Raw genomic sequence first — 27,944 nt, 5'->3', positions numbered from 1 at the left:
TCCATTTCAAATGGAGAGAAGAGAAGAAAGGAGAGGAGAAGACTGTCGGTGCACAGGTTGAAATGCTCTTGGCTCTCTGCTCCCACGACGCTGTGTTCACCTCTGTGCTGCAGCAGTTACCACCACGCTTGGTGTTTGAGTCATTTATGTGTCTGCATGGCCCAGCGTGGTGAGTGCCTCGAAGGTGGAGACCACATCTTATCTTCTTTTCTATGGCCCAGTCCCTTGAGCCAGTCCAGGCACACAGTAGGGACTCAATAACTGTTTTGTGAATAAATGGATGAAGAGAGCAAGTGCTATGTCTGGTTGTGTTGAGCAGACAGGACTATTCATAAAATTTTCTTGCATGATCTGTTTCTATTTAATGGAGCTGGTTAATGGAAGCGCCTAAGTTAATATGATGTGGTTTTAAATGAGGCTGCTTTGATGCATACCTTGAAATAGACTTTTCTTGGTGTTATGTTTGTTTTGCTTTTGCTAAAAAAGAGTCCCACAATAAAAGGGCTATGTTTTTAATCAGTTTTATTTTTAAAAGGATACTTTTGTAATTGGATTATTATTAACATGAAAACCCTTTGGCCCAAGAATTCTACTTCTTAAAATGTATCCTAAGGGTAAGAAGCCTATGTACACAAAGACTTATCAAAGAGAATGTTCACTGCAGAATCTTTTGTAAGAGAGAATTGGAAATAGCCCAAACATTTAACAACAGGGAATTAGCTAAATATATTAGCCCTACCATGAAATATCATTTGGGTATTAAACATGATTTTGACAATTGGTATTTCTTACACAGAAACATGTTTGTGAATATTTTTATATTCTTTTTACACTGATCTGTATTTTCTAAATACCATACAATAAGCATAAACTTACAAGTTAAGTTTATTTTTAAAAAACATCTTTGCCTCTGTAATACTTTCAACAGTGAAGGTAAATTTAAAAATAAAAATAAAAACATCTTTGCCTCCAAAAAAAACTTTGATGCTTTTCCAAATTCCAAGAAGACCCATCTATAGGTGAGATTCAATTCTCTGATTATGACAAAAGAAGGAAGAAGTCACAAAAGGCCTGAGATACTATCTAGGCCTGTCTCCATTCCATAAACGTATTCATTCTAGGAGTAGTTATTGAACCATCTCAATTAAGGCTTTTGATAGCAAGCCACAGAAAAGGACGCTAGCTAGCAAGCAAAAGAAAAATTATGGAACTAAATAGGGGCTCACAGAATAACTGGGATTCTAGAATCCAGGCTTGGAGAAGCCCGTATCAGAAAGGCCCCACAGAACCAAAAAGTTGAAAGTGCAGCAACTAATTCACAGAGAAACTCTATCGGGGACAGTGGGCCATGCCTCTGGACACAATGAATGGCCTCCATCAGTTCTCCCCCCTTGGGTCACTCACCCAAGTTCAAAATCTCTGGAGAACACACCAGACTGGCCAACGTTAGCTTTGCATCTCCTCCTCTCCCTATTCTGAATCAGAGTGAGGAGGTGCCTCCACCAAGGCTACACATAATGAGGAGACTTTATTTCCCCGATAAATTTGGGGTGCTGTTAGGAAGTGCAAATGGAAGTTGGCAGCCTGAAAATAATAAATAGCAACTAAGAGCCCTTCAATATGCCAGGGTGTTCCAGCTTCCTGGCTTGGAACAGGCCAGGGAAACTGAGGCACCAAGAAGCTGTTGAACCAGTGGTTACACAGTGCAGTGGCTGTTAGGAGTTGACCTTCTCTGCTCAGCCCACATGGAAGGTGATGGGAGAGAGAGGCTGAGGGCACCCGGGAGTGGGTCTGTGTGGTGTCTTCCTCAATCTCTGAAGGAGGAGGGCAGGGGCTCATGGAAGGAGCCTCCAGTACCAACCTCAGCTCGAGCAAGCAGAAACACCACTCGGAGGAGATGAAGTGTTTGATTCCATTATTTCATTTATAAACTTGAAACATGTTCAGGTTTTCTGTTGTTAATTTTGTCCAGCCTGCAGAAACAAATGCTATTTTTCTCTTCTGATTGTCCACACCCTGCTTGACTAGTACAAATACTAAATGTCCTGTTGGTACTCGCTGTGTAACAGCTGAAGTGCCTTAGCAGCACCACACCTTGGGGGTATCTTAAAAGTCTCAGAGCTTGTTTTAAGTTTATTTTGCTTCAGATGTCTTAGGGGCCGTGTGTGTGTGTGTGTGTGTGTGTGTGTGTGTGTGTGTGAGAGAGAGAGAGAGAGAGAGAGAGAGAGAGAGAGAGAACAAAAAGGAACAAAGAATATGGAAATTATATTCCAAGCCCAAATTACTAAAATAAATCAATGCCTCTCTTGAACTCACAAACATAGTCTGCACACCTTCCATCCATTTAAGAGCTGCTGAAAATTTCTAAACAGTTAGAAAAAAGAAGTGGTTTTTTAAAAAATATATATATGTTTTGTTATTGATTTCAGAGAGGAAAAGAGAGGGCTAGAAACAATGATGAGAGAGAATCATTGATTGGCTGCCTCCTGCAGGTCCCCCAGTGAGGATTGAGCCCGCAACCCAGGCACATGCCCTGACTGGGAACCGAATCATGACCTCCTGATTCATAGGTCAAAGCTCAACCACTGAGCCATGCTGGCTGGGCTAGGAAAAAGAGTTTTAATGCAGCTGCGTGTGAACTGAACTGTGAATACCTTTCCCGTAATGAGGCCAGGGTGGCTGGCTTCATTGTAATAAACGCCACAGAATAAATAAAACCCTAGAACAAGAGGCAGTGGCATCCATGAGCACTTGTATCATTTATAAAAGTCCTTTGTTTACCTTACAGACAATCATTCTATTTCAGGAAACAACTTCTAACAAAAGTGGTGAGTGGAGAAGCCTTTGCAATTTGTTGTCAACTCTCCCATAGAGGGCCCTGTTTATTCTTATTTCCCCACAATCCCTGTATGATTATCTCCTCTCCACCAAACCCAAATCAGAGCTGATGAGCAAGGCTTTTTGCTCAGACTCCTCAATTTGGCCGCCAGGGAGCCTGGACTCTGCTTCCGCTCCTGGCCCAGCTCACCACACTTGTCCAGCTATGCTCTGGCCGTGCAGGGCTATGGCCATGCTGGGTCCTGCACAGCCATTTCTGGCCTCAGGACTTCTGCATTTGCTGTTTTATAGACCTGCAATGCTACTCCCCTGGTTCAGCCTAAACATCTTTTTTTACAGAGAGGTCTCCTCTTGACCACTCACCCCCCATCCCATTACTCTCTGTCCTAGCACTCTGTTCATGTCACTTGTGGTCCTGATCTTACTCTGTGACTAGTTCAGTGATGTGCTCTTCACTTGTTTACTCTCTGACTCTCCAGTGAAACCTAAGCTCCTAGAGGTAAGAGACGCTGCGCTTCAGAAAGATCCTGGCTGAGAGTGGACACTGCCTTGGTGAGAGTGGAATGGATGGAACTATGAACAGTGCCATTGGATTTGCTTTCAGAGCTTCTGTGCTTTCCAGGGGGTCAGAGGTACCCAGTAACCAAGGGACCCCACATCCCTGTGGATGAAAGACCAATCACTTCTATGAGAGGATGTAGCTTCAGGAGAAAAAGACTCGTGAGCAGGAGGGGCTGTGAAACGGAACAGGTGGTCCCGATGCAGTGACATCAGGTGGATGAGGCAGAGCAGGAGACGCTCAGGCTGCCTCTAAACTAGGAAACATCCGCCGGGTAGTCCGTCTATTCCAAAGGGAATTAACCTGATTTGAGCAAGAGAGTCTGAGACCGCAAGTTCAAGACAGGTGTTCTTAGTAACTTGCTGTGAGGCAAAGTCTGCATGGACCTGCTGTTTGAACACTGAAAAGCCGACCTCCTTAAGCCGAAGAGAATAGAGGCAGATAAAGGGCAGCCAACCGGAGTTATCGCAGTCCAGATAAGAGGCTCCTGGTCCTTTGTGTGTGTGCTTAGCTGTTCTTTGTCCTCTAGTCTTCCTGATATTGTTGGGTTTGATCAATTTCTGTTTAAAAAGGCCGTTAACTAATTCATGTTTTATTATCAATACAAATCACGTAAATGGATATTTAGGCTATCAGGAAGAAAAACTAGAAAACAAAGTCTTCCAAGAGCAGCTGAATCGATGAGATAGACATCACGAGTGTGACCTGCCAGACAAAACTTGGGCACAACAGAAATTTTACAATTTATTTTTAAATTTGTATGTAGCAAAATTCATTGGGTTTGGGGTTGCAGTACTATGAGCTTTGAAAAATGTTGTGTAACCACTACCACTTCCAGTTTATGGCACAACTGAATTTTAATACAGACAAGGTTATTTGAGGAATATATATATATGTGTGTGTGTGTGTGTGTGTGTGTGTGTGTGTATGGCTAACATGCAAAGTGTCCCCTCGGGAGTTCAACCAGGAGACCGGGAGTTCGATTGCTCACTATGACATGCGCTGACCACCAGGGGGGCAGCATGGAACAAAGGAAGGCCCTGACTGACAGCCAGAAGGAAGGCCCCGATCAGCCTTGATCATTGGCCAGGTCTAGGGACCCTACCCATGCATGAATTTTGTGCACCGGGCCTCTAGTTATAAATATTCTATTTGATGGGACAATTTTGACTGGCTGGGGCCAGCCTGAACAAGTCCCTTCATCCTGCACACTGACCCTCCTTCCCTGCCCTCCATCATTTTGTCCCATTCACAAACCTGAAAGTTTTTGTCCTGTAACTAGGAGATGAGGCTCTAATCATAGCGGAAGCTGCAGTGGGAAGAAGAGGAAAGTAAGCAGATATGGAATGGCCTTTCACTCTCCAGATTCCTTGGCCTGCTTTGAGCTATAGAGAGAAGGGGTCAGAAGTGCAAACCAACAGGAGTGTTTGTAAAGGATCTGTGAAAGGCTGGGCACAAGTCAAGACTCTGTGTTCAGGGCCCAACTAATGAAGCAGGAGGAGACCATGTTAGAGAGGCAGTTCATTCAGAGCCAGATTCCCTGGAACAGACATTGGTGATCTCATGATGGGTAATGGTAGCAGTGACCTGTCACCTAGCAGCATTGACGGCAATGGAGGTGGTCAGAGTGGAGAGGGACACAGTGAGTATGGCTGACAAGTTTGGATTGCGGGAGCATATGTGGGATCCCTTGGGGCCTCCTAATGATACAATACAATGGTTAGTGAATGATGTGACCTTTATTTCAAGCTTAAAGAAGGGCAACCTGGGTAGCTAGGGAGCTGGCATATATCATCTCACAAACATTTTACTAGTTTTCTATGGACAGGCCCTGTGTTCAACCATGGGGAATATGATGAATGAAAAAATGGACCCCTTTTTATCAAAGCACACAGAGCCAACTAGAGGGCATAGGGATGGACACAGATAACCTCAATACATTGTGAAACTTGATAGGGTAAGCATAGGTGGCAAATGGAGCTCATGGCATTTATTACTTTATTGTCATTTATTATTACACTAGAGGCCCAGTGCATGAATTCATGCATGGGTGCAGTCTGGCCAGCCTGCCCCAATTGGGGTTGAAAGGGCAGGCTGGCTGCGGGGAGAGGCCATGGGTGGTTGGCTGGCCAGCCCCGCCCTCTGGTCGAACTCCCAGTCGAGGGGACAATTTGCATTATTAGCCTTTTATTATATAGAATAACACATTTATTGAACACATACTATTTGCTAGTCACTGTGCTAAGGAAGGTTAAGGAACTTGATGTTCAGATGACATGACTTGACTAAACAGGGCTAGAACCAAAATTACAACTCAGCCTGTCTGACTTTAAAATCTTTGCTTTGATCAATCATGAAATAAAAATCATTAACAATAATGTATAAACAACATGAATGGCTGATGATCATCTTTTATTGGGCACTTAATTATCTCATACTATTTTGAGAGCTATTATGCAGAGAAAACAATAAAATCAGGCTGGATTTCTGCTATCATCTCACTCTGTTAAAGCAGAACAGGTCCAGGATATCATAGAGAGACAATTCAGGTTGGTGTAAGACTGTCAACATTTGGAGCCATCTGGCACTGTAGGTACCAAAGCACAGCCTGGGCGCCATCTGCCAGGAACGCAAAGCAAGAACCTCTGTTCCAGGTGCAACGTTCAACATCACCTCTGCTACCCCCAGCTCATTGATTCTCCGATGGTGCTGAGATTTGAAAAGCTCAGTCCCGTGCCAGCTCCTTCTCAGGCCAACACTTAAATGTCAAGCCCTTCCTTTTCTTTCCCTCTCTATAGGTCCCACACTATTTCATCCACAATGCTTGCTCCAATTATCATTTGTATGCCAACAACTCTCAAATTTTGCACTCCAGCCCAGAATTCTTTTCTGAGCTCCAGCTCTACCTCTTGGCTGTAAGATATCCATGCCGCTGTGTGTGGGGGAGTACTTGGTCTAACACGGCCTCCATGACCATGGAAGAGAGATCTCTGCAGGGGGTGGGGGCTGGGGGCGGGGGAAAGAGGTGAATTAGCTTCTGTAAGATCTTAGAAAATTTACAGAAATGGCAAAGGTGTTTGGTGGTGTTTCAAAACAGAAGGATTTGAACTTGAATGGCACAGACCTGTTTCTTTGACCCCCTGGCAAGGAAATAGAACCTAGCATACTATTTGGGACTTCAGGGACAATATTTACACAGTCATAATGATTTAAGTGTTGTTTTCTGTTTTAGACTTCTAGAATCAACCTGTGGACATTTAAAATGAAGGCCACAAGGAGTAGGGAAATAGCAAAGCCTGGTCCCTGATGAGCATGGAGCTTCCAAAGCCAAGATGGACTGAGTACCTCCAGGCTTCTTTCACCTGGGAAAATAAATGATAAATGTGTGAGCTGCTGTGAATTTGTATTTTTCATTATATTCCATAAACCTATTTCTAACCAATTCAGACAATTTTTTCTGTCATTTGCAAATGAAACAGTCTCCATAGGTGAACTAAAAACAATGATTCTGTTCTCTGGAGACCACTGATTCTTGGTGGTGAGAAGATAGGCAGGTGACTGTCACTTTTCCTATAAGGACTGCATTGTTTAATTTGTAAACTCTGATGAAAAAATAAACTGGGATGACAATGAAATTAGGCATGGAGAAGCCACAGAGTAAGCAGTAAAACATCACAATCTACAATTTGTGGGGGCTCCATGGCTACCACAAGTGAAGACGAATGTTAGCCAGGAATCCTATACAGTTGTCTGTCTAATGGAGGCTTTAAATTATGGAAGAAATCGCCAGAAAGCATTGTGTACACCTGTATGCTCACACACAAACGTACCCAAGCATGGCCTCATAGACCATTAGATGATATGGGAAAATACAACATATTATAAAGAGAGAAAGCAGAAGGCCTGCCAGCACATTTCCGAGCATCTCTAGAGCAGAAATGCCTGTGGCACAGGATTAAAACTCTATGTGGAATTCCACAAAACATTAGCGGTGGTTGTCTCTGGGTGACACAATCATAGATCATACTTGTTTTGTTTTTACTTACACGCGCCAGTGTTTCTCAAATATTCTACATTGAGTATGTCTTACTTGGTAATCAGAAAGAAGCAATATGCCTTCTTCCAAATGTTTTAAAGATATTTTTGAATGAAAAGGAGTCCTGGGCATGGATAAAACAGCTATTCGGGAGTACCAGCTGTGTGGAGGAGACAAAAGACTGTGACGTGACCACACCCAGCTCAGAGCCCTGGGAAATGGAGCAGCCTGGCCCCAAAGGCGAACTGGGCTGTCCTCACGGTCATGCCCAGGGCCAAGCCCTCAAGGCGCACAGCAACAGGTGTGGCCTGAGACAAACCCGCTAAAGCAGAGAGTGAGTCCCACACACTCCAGACAGGCCCAGAGAAGCACGGCCTCTCACCTCCGTGCATGGGCAGCTGGCCCAGGCGGCCAGGTTTCACTCCGGCTTCTTCCATCCTCTCTCCAGGGATGGACCCGGAAAGAGGAGTGGGGAAAACAGAGGAGCACGTGACAGGGCCACGTGGTGGCAACACTCAGGGCCAGGGTCCTTGGACACGCTCACGCGACAACAAAGCCTGGCTTTGTGCGTTTTACAGCTTCCAGTATCTTCCTGATCCAGAAGGCAGTCTGGGCCATAAAGTACCTTGAGGAGAGAAAACAGAAGGTACAAAGTTGATGTAGATCCTCTCATGTCGGCACCAGCAAACATAATAAACTCCAGACTGAGAACACAGAGGCGCCTTTGAAACGAGTCAGCCAATGTGCTTTTAGAAACAAAGGAAAATATAAAGATCTTAATGGGAGAATGAAGCCAAAAATTTTTTTAAGGTAAACAATTACCTGGGGAATAAACCGGAAACTTGATAGCCCTCCTTCTAAGCTTCATTTGATAACCTAAAGAAATGAGAAAATTGGACAAGATCGACGTTTTTAAACTTCTGGAAATTTACACAGCAAAACTACTCAAAGAGCAGGATTCCGATATAAGAGTGACACTAGTTCATTAACAGGTGAGTCCTCTGGCCTGCACTCGTTCCACGCAGTTTAAAACAGAAATGCTTTCAAACGCAAAAAGCAACCGTTTGCCATTCGGGTCTCTAACTCTTTTCCACAGGAGTCCCCACAATGCGTGTGCCGTGCCTTCTCTGACGCTCAAACATCCTTCCTCTCTGCCTCCTCCTCCTCCTAATAATAATGATAATAGTGGCAATAACATAAAATGTAAGCTAGACAGCGACCCCTTAGGGACAATACCCATAATGCTTAGAGCAATTTGTTTTTAAAAATGAACAAACCCTTTAATATTTCTGAGCGGCTGAAGGATGGAGATGGTCTCTTAATTCATCTCTGACCCCTCAGTACCTGGGCCAGCATCTGGGACACTACACTCTTCTGAGAGTAGTGAATAGACTCATGAGTTTGCAAGCCCATCAGAGACACATGCTGCACACCCTACTGACGCGGAAGCACCTTCCTGGAGCACCTTCATGCATGACAGGCCCATAAGAAGCCCACATAATTTACCAGAGGGGCTGGGAGGTAATGTGTGTTTATGTAACGGACACAAATTCAATTTTATACGCTTGTCAAAACACAGAGAGATAGAGAAGCAATTGAAATACTTAGGGGCAGTTTTGTTCTCTGTTCCACTCAGTGCCTATGTCGGAGGGTTAGCACGAGATGGGAAGAATGAGCTGCCTTTCCCTCATCTGCTCTCAGTTCTCGGGTACCTCTCCGGAAATGAACTAAGTGCGACGTCCTTTTTGTACAACACGTCCTCTCAGTACCAACCGGCAGGATTGTCTGACACTCCCCTGCGGCGAAACAATCCACTCTCAGCTGCAGGAGAAACCTGCTGAGTTGGCATGCTGGTTCCCAATGTTGTCCTTTAAAAGGACATACACCAACCCTACAGTTTCTGCCCACGTGTTGCCGTCACCTTTCAATGAACTTTGGAGACCAGGTCTGAGATGTCACCGCACTGCAACCGCAGAGTCCGGGAAGAGGGATTTGCTCTGTGTGGGAACGCGCGTGTGGGTGGGCGCGTGCTCGTGTTGCCATGACAAGATGCCACTGCGGGCAGAAGCGAAACTCGCCTTCCGTCATTCCGCTTGACATTTTGCCACTCGCCTTCGCCTTTGGTAGTTAAGAAAATCGATTTTGCAGTAATCGTAAAAGTCCCTACTCCAAGGGAATGATTTTTTCCTTTACTTTGGGAATACGTTCTTTTCAAAGAGAAAATGAGATCACAGTTGGGGGCGAAGATAGTTGAGAAGGGAATCCATTGTACAGTGGCTACCGAGAATGGATTCAGTGAGAGAAAGCCTAGGAGACGCCCAGGGCATCTATGTTTTGGGAAGTATTTGTGCGTTCCAATACCCACAGGAGTTGAAGCTACGCAGAGCACCCGCGTTACAGGCTACGTAGCACTGGACAAGCTGCTTCCCCTCAGGAGGCCTCATCTCTAAAATGGGCATAACCATTGTCCCTGCCTCACAAGAGGCAATGAGATCACTTGTCAGTGCTAAGGCACAGTTTGTAGGCCTGCAAAACTTACTCAAGAATGACTAACCGCTGTCACTCTTCACTCATGAAAGGAGAGCTGGGATCAGAAGTCGCTCCTAGCTTTGATGTTTTAGTACAACACTGTCCAATAGAAATATACAAGCCACATACTAGTGTGTCATTTGAAATTTTCTAATAGCCACATTTTACAAAGAAACAGGTGAAATTCGTCTTAATTGTGTTTTATTTAATTGCATACATACATGTCATGCCAGCATGTCATCTGTATACACATCATTAATGAGATACTTTGCACTCTTTTTCTTGTGCCCAGTCTCTGAAGTTGCATGTGTGTTCCACTCACCAATCATCTCAGTTCAGACGGGCTGCATTTCACAGGCCCAGTAACCACCTGCCCACCATGTTGGACAGCACAGTTCTAGACACCAGTGAGTCCAATTGCTTTGGCTCAAAGACAATGTCTCCAAAGCACTTAAAGGTTAAGCATTAAGTGAGACAGGCGGTGGGGTGAAGGGAGGCTGGGCATTCTTTGCACAAGGCCCTCGCCCCCACGCAGCGGGACTCCGCCAAGATTACCAGCTGGGAGGGACCGCAGGACAAGGAGAGCAGCTGCCCAGAGGCACTGGTGCAATGACAAGACCCCTGTCCACTAGGGGTACAGGAGGGCGGTGGGGGGAAGGGTGAAGCCCATCAGAGTAAATGGCCACAGGGTGAGGGGCCACTTACCCAGAGGTCACAGGTAAAGGAGACACAGGCTGTGGGCAGCCCAGGGTTCCATTTTTAGCTCTGCCCTTTTACCACTGTGTGCCCTTGAGGAAGTCGCTCACCCTCTCTGTGCTGCAGTAGCTTCACCTGTACAATGGGCCACAGCTGCTCCTCGCAGGAATGTGGGGTGATTGTGTGTGTGCCCCACTTGCCCTGAGGGCATTCTGCTCCCTAATCAGCATCCCCGCCTCACCACCCTTCCCTCTCCCAGGCTTCCAGGGACTGCACAGGCCCCTGTGGACCCCTTGCATGGACTCTGGACAGGCCACTGCTCTCTTATCTCCTTTTCAATCCCAGCTGTCACAGTCCCAGCAGGAGAGAGATGGCACGCGCAAACGATTTTCTGGAAGGACTTTGGCAGAGGGACTGTTGACAGGTGTGAGAGCAGAGGGCAGCCAGCCAACCAGGGAGGTGGCACCTGGAAACAGAGACCATGCAAGGTCTTAGGGGGGCGGGGCCACATGAACACAGGAGCAAAGGCACCTGAACAAGGGGGTGGGGCCATGTGAAGATTGAAGGGATGTGGCCAGGAGCCCCCAGAAGCTGAAGAGGCAGGAAGGACCCTCTCCTAGAGCCCTGGGAGGGAGCACAGCCCCAGACACCCTGATTTCAGATTCTGGCCCCAGAACGGGGAGAGCACATGTTCTGTTTGTTTAGGCCAGTCTGTGGTCATCGGAGCAGCAGCCCCAGGAAATAGACCGTTCCTTGCCCCTCCTTTTGGGGCTTTGACCGGGTTCTGGGAATTGCTGAGCCCTGTTCCCCAGCAGGGGAGATCCCTTAGACCTCTCGCTGCAGGGCTCACAGGGAGATCCATCCCTGTGTCTGCCTCGGCCCTGTCTCATGCTTCTCTGGGGGGCTACTTGGCAGTGACAGTGCAGTGGGCACACCAGGTCAGGCTGCTTGGTGGGAAGTGCAGGCTACGTGGCTCGGGAACTCCTGGCGGCCTTGCTGCAGGATGATGCAGGGCACTCCCCAGTCCTGCCCTTACCTCCCAGGCCTTCCCCCTAATGAGTCCAGCCTGGGCCTCTGCTTCCTGGAACACCTGGGTTGACAGGAGCCAGCAACTGGGTTGTCGTGCCCATATTCTAGATGCCAAAACTGAGGCTCCGAGAGGGAGAGCAGAGGTCCCTACCCTCAGCCCACCACCCCCTCAACCCAGCCCAGCTCACAGGCAGCTCCCCCAACTGCAGCCTGGTTGTCATGGTGTCAGAGGAGGAGGAGGAGGAGATCTCTGAGAAGCAATCCAAAAATACACACCAGCTGGCCCCTCCTTCCTCACTCCCTCTCTCCAGCTTCAAGGCCTCATTTTGTGCAGGATTAGAGAGGATCTGGACAGTGAGCACCTGGCACATGGCTGGGCACGGAGCAAAGCCCACTCCCTTCCTGCCACCTCCACTTCAGCCTGGCCTCCAGTACCTTCTGCCTCATCGGATTTGAAGTCTGCTCAGGGGTCATCTCCATACCTGCAGGCCTGTGCCCATTTGGGTGTAAAGTTTCCCTGCAATTATTGTATGCTGCCACTAGGTGGCAGTAGGCACAGCAGTATTTGTGGAGGTGTTTTTTTGTTTTTGTTTCTCCCCCGCCAGGTCTCAGATAAGACTTTGGATTCCAGATTTGTACCCTCTTATTTCTGAGGGGAGTGCCTGGCAGGATGTCCCTGCAGCATGTAGAGGAAAGAGCAGAGGGCTCTGCTCCTAGAGGCTGAGTACAAGTCCTGGCTACCATGTCCCAGCTTGTGCCGTGGAGGGACCTCTGTAAGCTGCTGTTTTTTCCTCTATAAAACTGTCTCATCCCCTGGGGTTGGGGTGTGCAGATGAGGGCATCAACATGGAGAAGACAGGAAGGCACTGCTATACAAATGGGACCTGTCAGTGCCCATGTTGGTGAGGGTTGTGGAGTCAAAACCTGTCCTTCATTCTGAGCCACAAACAGCAACGCGCACACACATTCACACCACACGTGTCCAGATGCACAGGCCCATACGCCCACAGAGGCCTGAGCACATCTCTTGAGCCAGAGCCACTTACACTTCCCCTAAAAACCACCCAAACCAACCTCAACCACAAGATAGTTCACACTGGACAACATGGTGCTGATGTGAGAACTAGCTGGCTGCTTTCTTTGGGCCAAACGACTTGTCACCACATGATATATTCGAGTTGGGAACCCCACCCCCTAACCCCCGGGGGCCTGCGGAGGCTTTTATATAGTTTGACCAGCCAGTGAGGAAGCTGGAAATCCCAGCACCTTCCAGCCAGGCTGCCTAACTGGATTTGGAGCAAGGCATGCTGGTTCAGTGCCTGCAGCCCAGAGCAAGCAGGGGCCCTCCCTCCATCTCTCAGACCAGCTCAGCAACCTTCTGTCAGTCTCTCCCTGTCTCTCTCTCTCTGGCTCTCTCCATCAATCTATCTATTTCATCTCTCTCTCTTCCTGTCTGTCTGTCTCTATCTGTTTCTTTCCATCTCTGTGTCTCTGGGTGAGTCCAGCGATCCCACTTCTGGGTATCTACTCAAAAGGACCGAAAGCAGAACCTCAGTTACCTGCACACCTGTGTTCACAGCAGCACTATTCACAATGGCCCAAAGGTGGGGGCCATGCAGGTGTCCATGGACCTATGGTGGCTAAGCAATGGAGGTCTAGCTATAGGAAGGAATATTACTCAGCCTTAGAAAGGAGGGAGATTCTGACACCTGCTACAACCTGGAGGAGCCTTGAGGATGTGCTCAATGAGATAAGCCAGTCACAAAAGGACACAGACTGCAGGATTCCCTGTGTCTGAGGCACCTGGAGAGGTCAAGGTCACAGAGAGAGGCAGAGAATGCTGGATGCCAGGGGCTGGGGGAAGGGAGGGGGAAGCAGTGTTTTATGGGACAGTTTCCATTTGGGAAGATGCAAAGGTTCTGGAAGTGGACGGTGGTGATGATTGCACGGCAATTTGAACTTTTGTGAGAATGCACTGTACCCTTAGAAATGGTTACACTGTAAATTTTGTTACTTGTATTTTACCACAGTTACAACAACTGTCCTACTATCTATCTTTCGGTCTTGTCACTGTTCTGGTGAGAACAAAATGCATTTGCATGTACAAACTACGAAACACACAATCGGAGATCTTGGTGAGACCTCATGTGAGCTCAATGCTTTGCATTTAAAACTGGCGTCACACAACCCCTAGCAATGGGCAAGGAGACACCTGATTGGTGGTGTTGCTCTTATACCCATCAGGGGCAAAGCAGATGTACGGTTGTTAGTTCATCCTAGCTTGATGCCTGTGTCGGTGGCCAGAGCTGTTTCATGCCCAAGGCACATAAAAAACAAACAAACTGGCACCACACAGTGTAATGATGAAGAATAAAATTCAAAATTTTTATTAAAGAAAAAGACTTTGAGTGAGAGATTGGCCTAGAAATAGACATAAAAGAGTCATTTGCATTGTTAATGCTAGGAGTATGGATGGCCACCACCAAGCCTGAAATCTTCCCTAGAGAGCCACCTGTTGGGCGAAGGCGTTGTATCCACAAAGGAGTCATAGGAAAATGCATTACCTTGAGTGAACAGTTGCTACCGCTATTGAATCTCTTCCTGGATTGACAAAAAAAAAAAAAAAAAGCACTATGCTTGTGTTGTTGATTAAAACCCAGCTACTTCACAGTGGCTGTAGTCCTATTTATCTATACCAATGATTACAAGTTAACAGACAACCCTGGCAGGTTTGGCTCAGTGGTTAGAATGTCTGCCCACAAACCGAAGGGTCTCAGGTTAGATTCCTGGTCAAAGGCATATACCTGGGTTGCAGGTTCAATCCCCGGTCCCAGTTGGGGCAAGTGTAGGAGGCAACCAATTGATGTGTCTCTCTCACATCGATGTTTCTCTCTCTTCCCCCTCCATTCCATTCTCTCTAAAAATCAATGGAAAAAAATACCTTCGGGCAAGGATTAACAAAAAATAAAAAGTTAACAGACAAGCAGAGTTGTAATAATCATTAAAAGAATGTAAAGATAGTTTTGGGTCAGTATTAAAATCAGAAAAATGCTGACAATGAATTGTAAACCAAAAGAGGCAAATTATGGTGTGTGTGTGTGTGTGTGTGCGCACTTATGTGTGTATGACCAATCCTGCTAAGGAAGGATTGACTTAGCTGATGGCTGAAGAATCCAAAAATATTCTGAGCAGACACAGGCTAGAGGAAAGAGAGGAATCAGTAGATAGAGTTGCAGGACAGGAATTAATAAGATATTGAAACTGTCACCAAAGGCACTAGGGTTGATCTGCCTCAGCCAGGCTGTCTAATGAGACTTCTCACAGCCCGTAGCACAGAATCCAGTGAAATTAAATCCTTCTCAGGGCTCTAAACACAGTGGAAACTGCTCCCTCATACATCCCATCTGTGACACACAGGCTGTGGAACCGAGGATGTAAAATGACTACACCTTTGAATCAATTTATTGTCTTTTGATGAGTCAAATGAAGAGATCAGGAGCTCAAACTTTAATTCTCCCATAGCTGGACTTGGATGCTGGCTCTAAACTCTATCCTGAAGCCCAGCCTCTCAGAACCTCTGCTCACCTGTGAGGTGGAAACCTGTGAGGTAGCTCATGCACGGGAGTGCTGAACGGCTTCAGTGTGTCTTTGCATACAAACCTCTAGGCTCAGTGCCAGGCACCTCATTATTTCTATCATTTGTTCTACACTCTCTTCCTGCTCAAGGCAAGTCTTTAATCTGGCAGTTCATAACCAAGAATAAGCATTTGGATGATTCTACACATTTTGCTCCATGTTATGCATTGCATTATTTTGGGTAGTTGGAGGAAAGACTCAATGAAAATGTCAACACGGAAGGCAGTTTTTAAAAAAATGGTATTACCATATCCAAACATAAAAATAGAAGGGAAAACTCGTGCGTGTTCCGGCTTCATGAGAAGAATAGTTAAGGTAGCATTGTGATCCCACTGTGACACAATGGACTCTTCTGAGATGAGAATTCAATAGGAAGAAATTAAATTCTGAGCCTCAATGAAGAGAACATATGGCCTCACTTATCATGGTTCCTGGCCCTGGGAAGCTACTTTGGCCTCCCTTCCAAGCATCCCAGATTTCTGACCCATAAAGCAAGAGCATTACACTTAGACCCCAATTTCCTTCTGTTTCTCACATCTTAGGATTCTATATCTATAGAGACTTAAATTCTGCAAATTCTATTAATGAGCATGTGACAAAATGAAAAGAATTAGTTTTGGTGGCCCTCCCTGGTAAGCATTATAGCTTGTTCCCCTCTTTTCCCACAATACCAAGCACAGCATTTGGCACTGAGCTATCCCAGCAAGTGTTCATCATTCTCATCCACCTGATGAACAACGAGTCTTGAAGCAGTTCTTGAAGACTCCCTTGTGGTCCATTTTTCTTTGTGGAAGCCCAAAGGGGTGGGGGAAATAGGAAAAATCTATGTCTAGGTTCCCATGGGAACCAAAATAATTACAGAGAAATGAATACACTAAAAATATCATTTTATAAGGTAAAAGAATGTCACCTCTTCAAGTATTAATATTGTACCTGCTGCCCTTTATATCCTTTAAGAGAATGTTGAAAACAGCTTATATGATCGTTATTACTTACAAAGCTTACTTCCTCTATCCTAATAATACAATTCATATGTATATTATTATGGATTGAATGTTTGTACCCCCCTAAAATCAGGAGGAAGCATCTCAAATGAGAGAAACCTGGGGACATGAAGGGACTGGTCTATGAAGAGCAGGGGTGAGGGGTGGGGCTGGGGGGACTGTTCCAGGTAGATACAAAGAGCCTCAGGCAGGGGGAGTCAGGTGTACTGCCTTACTGTTCCTTGAATGTACAAGTCCTGTTCCTCTGTTCCCGCTGCCAAAAACATTTCCCCAGGATGTTTGGATGTCCTCATGGTTCAGCCCCTCAGCTCTTTCTCAAATGTCCAACTCTTTCAACATCTTTGCTCAGATGATCCTCAACAAAGCCCCCTGTGACCATGTACTTTAAAATTGCATGCCCCCTCATGAGCAATCCTTACAACCCTTTCTGCCATATTGCTCTTCTTGGCGCTTTCCATCTTTATCGTGTTGTATCATTTCATTTTTTATTTTGTTCATTGTCTGACTTCCTACACCAGAATGGGGTGAGCTCCCATGAATGGGAAACAGAATGTGCTCATGGAGGAAGCTCAACAAATTTTATTTTATGAATACAGGAGGTCAGGGACAGAATCAAGGATGATTTCCAGGTCTCAGGTCTAAACAATTGGGTTATTTTTTTTTTTTTTAATGAGCTGGGAAATACTGGGGCAATTTTTATAAAATTCTGTAATAGAATAAAACAAATTTAAATGCACATTGTTTTATAATAAAGTCAATATTTAGAATACTGTGGGGTTGAATTTGTTTTTTCAAAAAGGTGAGAAATATTGATTTTGAGGAAACTGAGAGACCTAAGTAGGTCAACTGAAGAGAGAGTTGGATCATCAGGCTCTCTCCCTCTCTCCCTTCTCCCTCCTCAGTCCTTCCCTCTACCACGTGCTTCCCTCCTGCACACATCCCTGAGCCTCCCTTATCCTTTCTGTATGGTGAGCCCTACATCCTAACTTCCCCTGTTGCCTGTTAGCACTTCCAGTAGTTGTTTATAGCTGTTACTTCCAACCACACATAATTTGGCTTCTGAGTCCCCTGCAAACAAACAGTGATTTTATCATACAATCACGTCCTCCTACTAATTTTCTTCATGTCACCTTTTCGAACTACTCACCCACTTCTAACTGCATGAACACCCTCTGGGTAAACAAATCTAGACCAAACACATAACCCTCTCCACCTACTTGTTCAAGTCTTTTCCTCTTTAGTAGGCCCACCTCATTCTTCTCCATTGTCTTTTATAATTAAACATGGGATTTAAGCTGCAGTGACATGGGATACCTAGTGGCTCTTCCCACGACCAAAAAGACTTCTAGAAAGCCTTTGGTGAATAAAATAAACACCCGCAGAGCCACAAACTCAATGCAATGCACTCCTAATTGCTCCCTTAGCACGTTCCTCCTGATGCTAAGCATCCTGCTCCTTGCTGGCCCTGTTAGAAAAGAACTCTTTTAATTTTCTGTTTGAATGACATTCTGTAGCAGAGAGGATTAAATGGGATAATATATGCAAAGCAATTAGGACAGTGCCTGACACCTAACAGGTGCTCAATAAATGTTAACTGTTCTGAACTCTCCAAGCCCCCTCCTGCTGCCTGTTACTTGATCCAGGCTTATCCAAACAGAAGCCGCCCTAACCCCCCCCCCCCCCCCCCCCCGCCCCACAAAGGATCTTCAAAATCAGAGTGAAACCTTCCCTTTGCTGATGAACTTCATTGCCATTTCACACTTTAGAGCTTGTTAACCTTCATCTGTTTTCTGCCAGAGACCTAATAAAGGGTTGAACTTGCTATTTTAGAAATATTAAAAAAATAATGTTTAACAAAACAAGATTGTTATAAAACTAAAAACCATGAATTTTTGGGTTTTTTTGTTTGTTTGTTTTTTGTGGTTTCTCAGTGATAGTCATACAGTGATGGGTAGAAAGTTAGAAAGTGAGCCCTGAAAAAGACCTTATCCAATTTCTATTCAATTTTTTTTTCATTTTCTTTTAGGAAATCAAGGTCCAGAGGAAGAAAAGGAGTTTGTCTAAGGCCATGTAATGAGTTTGTGGCTGATCCAGGATGAAACCAAATCTAGTGCCCTTCATACTTCCTTCCTTCACTGGCAGGAGAGTCCCTGTACAGAGCTGGAGCCAAGTCTCATTGTTGGGGCCTCATTCCACACAGATACAGAGAAAGGGGATGCTCAGGCTGTGGAGGATCCAAGACACTGACAGTCCCCCTCGCTAATGGGAGCATCTCAGGCACAGACAGAGGTCCAGAAACCAGTGTATATTCCTTGATTTGTTATGGGCTCCTTGGATTTGAGCTAAACTGAATGCAGAATCAAGAACAAACCTTGGGTAGAAGGTGGAATGGGGGGATAAGGACACATATGTAATACCTTAATCAATAAAGAAAAAAAAAAAGAACAAACCAATGATGGGGTAGGGATGGAAAAGGGAAGTGGTATGCATATTCCACATTACGTATCTGTAAGGTAAGGACCGTATTTTTGTAATCTTGCACTTCTCAATATTTGCTGAATGAACAAATACATTCTCAGGCATTCCCAGGCATTATCCTCAAACAATATGTTAGACATATTCTAAACTCGTGTCAGAGCATCAGACAGTTATGTGAACTTGACAATGCAAGAACTAGACAACATTAAGAGCTGAAAAAGAAGGTTGACCCAACACTGTGTTCCAAATACATATGCCTAATTGACTCATTTTCCAGTTCATTTATCCTTTTTCATGCAACTTCCTAGTTCTGTTTGCCTTAAAAGTCTTATATTTTGACAATTTTAAGAAAAAATGTCCATAATCTCTGCAGTCATGGAGGAAAGACATACAATAATCAAATGATCACACAAATAAATGCATAATTACAATTACAGTAAGTAGTGTGCAGTATGGAGAACTATGAGCAAAAATAACCTAATTAATAGAGGCCAAGCTTGCAGAATGTGGAAGGTGATGTCTGTTGCAACTCACATTCTTCTCTACGCTTGAGTTCTGAGCTCAGTTCTAGCTGCCTTCATTTTGAGACTCCATAATTGGTCTGACTTTTCAAATGCCATTCTTTTAGAGATTCTGCTTCTCTTCAGAATCAGACAAGAAACTAGATTCTAGCCCTAGCTGGTTTGGCTCAGTGGATAGAGTGTCGGACTGCAGACTGAAAGGTCCCAGGTTCAATTCCAGTCAAGGGTACATGCCCGGGATGCAGGTTAGATTCCCAGTTGGGGGTATGCAGGAGGCAGCTGATCAATGATTCTCTCTCATCATTAATTCTCTCTCTCTCTCTCTCTCCATTCCTCTCTGAAATCAATAAAAATGTATTTTTTAAAAAAACTAGATTCTATTCATTCAACAAATAGCTATGGGGTCCCTGCTGTGTGTTCGGCATTACAGCTTAGGATACAATGGATGCAAAATGGACCTGTTTTCTATCCTCCTCACACTACAGTCTTGGAGGAGAGGCAGATGTAATCACGTGATTATACAAATAAAGATATAAATACAATTTATAAATGCCAAGAATAACAGGAACCTATGCAAAAACATAATTTAACTCCAATTCAGTTCCTTGAAAGGCTTTTTTCTAAGAACTGAAATTCACAGAGATTTACTAACCCACTTTAGTAAGGTATGGTTAACATGTAAAAAAGTGGTGTATATGTATTTAATGTATATGAGTTTGATGATAAGTATATACTCATGAAACCATTACCACCATCAAAACCATAGACATATCCATTATCTCCCAAAGCTTTCTCCTGTCTTATTATTCTTTTTTATGTGAGTGGTAAGAACACTTAGCATAATATCTACTCTCTTAGAAAATTCTAAGTATACCGTACAGTATTGTTAGCTAGAGGCACTATGGTACATAGTAGATCTCCAGAACTTATTTATCTGGCATAACTGAAACTTTGACCATCTCCTCCCTTCCCTGTTGCTCCTCCCATCCCCCACCCTGGCAATCACCATGCTACTCTCTGCTTATTTGAGTTTGATTCCTTTAGATTGCACATGTAAATGAGGTTATACAGTGTCTGTCTTTCTGTGTTTGCTTTATTTCACTTAGCATAATGTGCTCCAGGTCCATCCATGGTGTTGCAAATGGCCAGGTTTCCTTTTTTTAAGGCTAGAAAGTAGTCACATGCAAAAGAATAAAACTGGACCACTATTTTATACCCTACACAAAAAGCAACTGAAAAAGGATTAAAGACCTGAAACCATTAAACTCCTAGAAGAAAACAGTAAATTCTTGGCAGTGATTTTTGGATTTGACACCAAAAGCACAGACAGCAAAAGCAGCAAGAGTGGTACTATGTCAAGATCAACAAAGAAAACCATCAACAAAATTAAAAACAACCTATGGAACATGAGAAAATATTTGTAAACCATATATCTGATAAGGCATTAATGTCTAAGATATATAAAGAACTCAAACAACTCAATAGCAAAAGAACAAATAATATGATTTAAAAATGGATGGATGCCGAAACCGGTTTGGCTCAGTGGATGGAGCGTCGACCTGCGGACTGAAGGGTCCCAAGTTCGATTCCAGTCGGGGGCATGTACCTTGGTTGTGGGCACGTCCCCAGTGGGAGATGTGCAGGAGGCAGCTGATCGATGTTTCTAACTCTCTATCTCTCTCCCTTCCTCTCTGTAAAAAATCAATAAAATATATTAAAAAAATAAATAAATAAATAAATAAATAAATAAATAAATAAAAATGGACGGAGGTCTTGAGTAAACATGTCTCCAAAGAAGACAGACAGATGGCCAACAGGTACAGGAACAGGTGCTCAGCATCACTAATCATCATGGAAATGCAAATCCAAATCGCAATGAGCTATCGCCTCACACCTGCTAGGATGGCTGTTATCAAAAAGACAGAAATAACAAGTGTTGGTGAGGCTGTCGTGGAAAAGGAACCCCTCTTCACTGTTGGTGGGAATGAAAACTGGTACTGACCTTATGGAAAGCAGTCCGGAGGTGCCTTCAAAAATTAAAAATAGAACCACCACATTGAGATGTAAAGAATGTGTACTAGTTAAAGCAGAGAGGAGTGGTGCCACGGTGTAGATACTGAAAAAACACTGCCATCTGACCAGTTGTCCCTGGAAGCTTATTTGACCTGATGATTTAAACTGTAGCTTAGAGGGAACTGAGTATTCCAAAGTAGGGAGTTAAATTGCTAGAGCCAATGAACCACATCTGGCCCTGCTGCCGGCTTTTGGACAGCTCATGAGATAAGATTGGTTTTCACCAAAGACTCGTTCATAACATAGAAAAATAATCTGAAATGTACATTTCAATGTTTGTATGTAACATGTCAATGCAACAGGGTCGCACCCATTTCCTATTGCCTATGGCTCCCTTCTTGCAACAGCAGCAGAACTGAGTGGTTGTGACCCGGACTCTATGTCCTGCAAAGCCCAAAATATATGCTGCCTGGCCCTTTACAGAATACATTTGCCATGGCTCCTTTTCTGGATTACAAGAAAGTGTTTCTTTTGAGAAGATAGTATTGTCAGTATTGACATTGCTGCTTAAGGAAAGGGTTTGGATATTTAGCATAGTGCAGAGTGGAAGGCCAAGAACCAGAGAACTAGTTAGTTGCCTCTTCTTCCTTTCTGATCACTAGAAGCCTCCTCCTCATGGTATCGGGGCAAGAAGGATGGACAGGCAGGTAGGTGGTGGGCAAGAAAGGCTGTGGCTGGCACCAGGGACCCCAGAGCAATTCCCTTCAACCTGTGTAAAGTGAGTGGCCTGCTCTCTGGCCCCACGTGTTCCTAAGAGATAACTGAGAATTCCGCTGAAGGCTTCACTGTCATGTAGTATGCCACTTCGTCCCTGCTAGAATGGGGCAGTCACTTGCAGGGGTGGGTTCCAGTGGCCCATCCAAAACAAAAACAAAAATCCCTGCCTGTGGGACATGCCATCTCCCATGTCAGAAGCGGACAGCCAGCGTCTGGTGACACCAAGGCTGCGAGAACCTGACCCATTCCCCTCATCCTGCTGCAGAGACACAGGAAGGGTGAAAAGGAGCTGGCGGTATTTGGAGTGCTGACATTCCCGTTCCCCACTGTCAGGGTCAGCGGCTCCAGGTGGAGGCTGTGAGCAATGAAAGGCAGACATGCTTGGTTGCTCATTTGCACCATGCGGCTCTGACAGCTTGCAGAAACAAGGCCAAGAAGTTGAAAACAGAAAGTTACCCTGCTCTGCTCCCTCCCTTTGGGAGAAATGTAATAAAGAGGGGAAGAGTATTCCAGGCAGAGGAAACAGTGTGCTTGAAGGCTCCCAGGCGAGAAAGATGTTGACATGTTGGAGAACAGAAAGGAGGCTGGTGTGGCTGGAGCTCACAGAGCAAATGAGACAGCGTAGGAGGTGAGGGCAGACAGAGGGGCTGGAGTCAGACCATGCCGGGCCATCTGAGGATATTGAACTTCATCAAATATGCCATCAGAACTCATGGAAGGGTTTTACGCTCTGGAAATTGATGGATGGTATCAAAAGTACAGCTCAGTATATTTTCCAAAGATGGCCATAGCGCGTGTCCCATCCCATATGCTTCTCTTTCAATGTGAAGTTGCTAGTCCTCCAAGGAGAGATGGGGGCCCATGTTTCCTCCCCTTGAAGCTGGGCAGGACTGTGATGAGAAGGGACTCCATGCGACTTCCTAGGCTAGGTCATCATAGGTTTGCAACTTCTGCCTGGTCCTCTGGCAACCCAGTCATCAAGCTGCGAGGAAGCAGGAAAACCACATGGAAAGACCATGTGAACTGTTCCCACCCCACAGAGGTCCCAGTGGGCAGCAAGCGTTAACCTCCAGACCCAGGAGTGAGCAAGCCTTGAGATAACTCCCGCCCCCAGCTTCTGAGTCACGTCAAGTCTTCCGGTGTCCCCCTGATGACATTGTGAAGTGGGAACAAGCCTCTTCTGATGTCCTGACCCCTAGAATCTGCGAGCAGAATTAAATGGCTGGTGGTGTTTTGTGCTCCTTCTCTGCAAAGGGGCAGGAAAATCAGGTTAGACAGCCATAGGGAACCAGAAGAAGCTAAAAACCCTAAGATCTAGGTTTCTTGAAACCCATTGTTGTCCATTCCCTTCCCTTTTTAGTTTGTAGACAATCAACTGGTAATATTTCCCTTGGGTGTTTAACTTAACTACATAGGATGACACAGGACCCTTTCCAGGCCTTACCTAAGGCTTCCCCTCCCAATTCTGTTGTAATGGCCTCACAAGTTCAAGTCTATTACACAACCTAAAAACATATAGCAAAACCAGAGAGGGCATTTGAAAAAGACATTTTAATAGAATTTGCAATTTTATCTCGCTTCTCTTCTCTAAGGAGGAAAAACAAACGGGTAATCCAAAATCACTCTTAGCAGCTACCGAAGATCAGAGAAGAAATGAATCTTGTATGTGAATCTAGCTTTCCCTAGCTGCAGGAAAACCTGGGCGAGATGAACGCCTGCTCACCAATTGTCACCTTTCTCACAAACCCCGGCATGACTCACTGTTCCGTCTGCGCGCAGATTTGACCAGAGCTCTGCCTTCTTACTCATCATAGCCTGTTTTCTTGGAAGCAGATCCCTCCTGTCATCACAGGGAGTTTGACGTCAGCTCCCAGGTCTCCCCAAGTGCTGGCAGGGAATTGCTCTGTGGGTACAGGTGCCAGCCACAGCCTTTCTTGCCCTCCACCTGCCTGTCCATCCTTCTTGCCCTGATACCAGGAGGAGGTGGCTTCTAGCGATCAGAAAGGAAGAAGAGGCAACTAACCAGTTCTTTGCTCTGGCTCTTGGCCTTCCACTCTGCAGCCTCTTACTTCACAAAGATGAGTGAGTGGATCGTGGGACCGCTGGTGACTACTATCTTCCCACCAGAAGAGAGTGATCACCCTCAAAGGGGAGAGCAACTTGCCCTGCCTTTGACAGTCTCTTCTGCGGCTCTTGAAAGAACTGTTCGATTTAAAGATAATAGCCTTCCGGATCAAACACTTTTCATTTCTAAGAGTAGATCAATTCCAATTTACTTCTGAAATTCTGCTTTCATGAAATCACCTGTTTTGCAGTCTGACAGGAGCCTGGCTTTTCCAGTGCATCTTATTGAGCTGCTGGAGATTGATGAGGTGTGTGTGTGAAAGGGTTTTGCGCAGCCTAACGAGCCAGGCTAAAGGAAGAGGAATCCAGTTGCCTGCGCCACTAACATTTCTGAGCACTTCTCAGGTGTCAGGCCGTGGCGATGACCACTGTCCACAAAGGAATCTGTTTATTCTTCCCAACAACCTTATGAAGTTAAAAGTAAGATGTCACTGTTTTACAGATGAGGAAACTGAGGCTTGGAGAGCTTAAGCATCCTCTATGTGGCCACACAGTTGGGTAGAGACAAAGCTGGGACCCAACCCAGGTCAAACAGCGCCACAGCCAGCACTTATCGGAATCCACAGTTGACTCTGACATGGAGCCAAGTTTGGGAACCGACGGCAAAGGCTTCCCGGTTTCATTCAATTCTAATCAGGCAGCAGATCAGTTACACACAACAGTTTTGTAGGATGTCTGCTCTCCGCTGATGAATGATAATCACTGCCCACAATGTTTGCAATTTTTCTTCTTGACTGTTTGGATATAGTTGTTTTTAAAAACCCTTGAAAAGTGCTCAGCACCTAAAAATACCCCCAGTCAGCTATGTAATGTGGCTTCTCGTTTGATGCAGCTTAGAATGGAAGGCACAGTAATCATAATACCCAGCGCGGAGGACTGGAGTTTGAAGGTCTGGGTTATAATTCCTGGGCAGATTTGCTGGGCAATTTGGGCAAACACAACCACTCCACCCCAGCTTTGCCTGGTTTCAATGGGGGTGTCAGTCAAGGTCCCCTAACCATGTCAGGGCGATCAGATTCCCTGGGAAAGTAAAGCCTGGGATTCAAGAACACAGCAAAAGCAGAGCACATGAATCCCCAAGAAAAGACGGAGAAGCCTGGGCCCCAGAGTTTGGCTCCTCTGAGGCCCAGACCTGTTCTTTCTAAGGTCTGGTATGTCAACTTGCTTTGGAATCTGTAACTTACTCCAGATCCTCTCAATAAATTCCTCATTGGCACACACTGGGTTTCTGTTGCTTAAAATCAAATAACTAGGCTTATTGAAAGGGGGAAAAAATCACACAGCCTACGTGGTCCCTAAATTCTCCCGAGATCCTAGCATTTCACGGTTTTTATATTCCCGCCATCCCAGGACCTTATAAGGTTGTTTCTCCACCAAAGCATCCATCCTTCTGAAGCAGGATGAAAAGGAAGAAAAAATAATCAGGCAATTTGCCATTTTCCCCATAAGTTTCAAAATAACTAACAGTTAAAAATCTGGGAAGGATTGCATGAAATTTAAGGTCTTTATGTTTGTGTGGTTGTGGCTAAGTCTGAGGAAGTTGGAATGAGCTTTGGGGATGAGAGATCTGGATTCTAAAATGATCACTGCTCCTTACCAGGGCTTAACCTTGTACACGTTGCTCCATCTACCTGAATTGCAGAGTCCTTATCTGTGAGATGCACGTGGCACAAGGACTGATTAAGATATTGCATTGTTTTATCCTCACTCTATGTTTACCTTTCATAAATGCCCATGCACTTGTGCATGTGTGCAAACGCATGTGCATTCACACAAATGCATGCGTACAAACTCTCACACACAAATACACACACAGAATTCCAAGGACAAGAATTCTAGGCCTTTTGTGCCCCTGATTTAGAACTTAAAGGAGATGCCTGCCTCTGGGCCTGGAGCTCTGGAGTGGTTTGTGCTAAGGGAGGTGGTACCAGAGGAAGGACCGTCCTCAAGATAAGAATGTCTCTGGGTTTTCCAGAGCTGTCCCCAGGGAGGAACCAGGACCTCAGAGGGAAAGACTAGTGTTAGCAAAGTTTCCCCTCCAAGATTAGCATGGAAAGCACCTTATTGCCCAATTGAGGATACCTGCTAATGTGGACAAAAGAGGTTATCGGTGGTCACCGTGGAAGACTGGGACCACCCCAAGATCATGGGGATTGGATTTCCTGCTCTTTTGTCAAGACGGGACTCAGATGTAGATTTCATTTAATTTAGAGAGAACAGTTTGACATTTCTTATATGTATGTACGTGTGTGTGTGTGTGTATTATACACACACGCATATATATTTTTAAAAATTGAATTATGCATTACACAATATCTACTGCTTGCTTTTTACAATTAACAATATATTCTGGATCCATGGCAACACATATAAATATGCCTAATTATTTTTTTAATAGGAGTAGGGCAGACTCATGGTTGAACAAATGCCTATGTAGAAAGTATAAAATATGAAGCAAAATTGCCGCTCCCAGTTGCAGAAGGAACCACTGTTTACTATTTCATATGCATTCATTTGAATATCTTAAGCACATGTGAACATTTCTTAGGTCTGCTTTTAACTAGTCTTAAACAAAATCCGTTATGGTGGCCCAATTTCTTTTTTCCATGTGGCTATCTGAATTGTCTATCTGCCAAATACTGTACAGTCTGATTTCTAAGCCCTTCCCTAAGTAGAAGAGTGGTGACTGGTTAGAAATAGGGACTCCAGCCAAGGATTTCTATTTCTAAAAGAGCCAGATATTTTGTTTTCTAAATCTAATTGGAAGACATAAATAGCACAATGATTAAAATGAGAATATACAAGCTACTAAACAAAACATATATAACTTTGAGTGTGATCTAGTGTTAAAAACAGGCCATAAATGGCTTTCTTCAATAAACCCCACCTACTTATTCTCAATAACGGTGAACTCAAGTCCAATTTCCATGCTTACAAACCTGTAATGGAAAAGACTTTCTAGTCTGTTTATTCAACACATCTCTCATTTATCACATGGCAACTCTGCTAGTCCCAGTTATCCCAGCCAAAAGTAATTCAGGAACCTAAACAGCTGCTGCTGACCAATAGAATTTCCAGAAAACACTATTTAAAAACAATTTTGATTACATATCCAGTCTTCTCTGTATTCCCTATAACAATTTCTTGCCTGTGGAGGAATCTTAAGCATGTCAAGAGCTTAGCTCTAGACCACAATGCATTAAGCCCCACTTAACACTACAGTTATCTGTTTGGTCATACAATCCCCAGTATTGCCCCTAAAAGGAACTCACTCAAATGCCATAGAGAGGAGTGTGCGCTTCTGTAGGTATTAGGGAGCCATTGGAAACTTTCAAGTAAGGGAGTGGCACATATGATCTGCCTTGTGGGAAGGTGACTTTAGCAGCTTCAGGAAGAGGGATTAAGGTAACTGGAAATTGGATGTGATGCTCAAATCCATGGTCCAGGCTAGTCATGATGAAGGCCCAAACCAGGAAAGTCATAGTAGAATGATATAGTCCAGGCAGATCTAAGATAAAATCAGTACGTAAGAGAATGGCAGGGTCAAAATAAACTCCGGGTTTGTAGCATGAGTGGCCTAATGGTGGTACAAAGTGCTCATGTAGGGGAGAAACTCTCATGGGGGTGAGCATGTGCAATAAGGAGATCTATTAAGGGAAAGTTGTGTTTGGAACATCTGCTAAGTGTCCTTCATGTCATGTATA

At 44.8% G+C, this 27,944-nt stretch overlaps 1 long non-coding RNA gene and 1 pseudogene across 5 annotated transcripts in view; one reads left to right on the top strand and one right to left on the bottom strand.

Moving 5' to 3' along the window:
- Positions 1–7,793: 7,793 nt before the first annotated feature.
- LOC118657717 overlaps positions 7,794–27,944 on the bottom strand; it is a 67,735-nt gene continuing 47,584 nt past the window's right edge. For 2 of the 5 annotated variants that reach the window (XR_004968104.1, XR_004968101.1), the window contains 2 exons: positions 8,256–8,309; positions 7,796–8,058 (listed from right to left, as the gene is read on the bottom strand). This is a non-coding gene — a long non-coding RNA (uncharacterized LOC118657717). Of the gene's footprint in view, positions 8,059–8,255; positions 8,310–27,944 lie in introns of all 5 variants that reach the window. The other 3 variants (XR_004968103.1, XR_004968098.1, XR_004968102.1) reach the window with 3 other exon arrangements.
- On the top strand, positions 13,873–14,017 carry LOC118659506 (annotated as a pseudogene).

This window comes from Myotis myotis, unplaced genomic scaffold (assembly GCF_014108235.1).
Source record: "Myotis myotis isolate mMyoMyo1 unplaced genomic scaffold, mMyoMyo1.p scaffold_m19_p_6, whole genome shotgun sequence".
Classification (NCBI taxonomy): Eukaryota; Metazoa; Chordata; class Mammalia; order Chiroptera; family Vespertilionidae; genus Myotis; species Myotis myotis.
The sequence above is the reverse complement of the archived record's forward strand: the minus strand, read 5'-3'. Positions and strand labels throughout refer to the sequence as shown.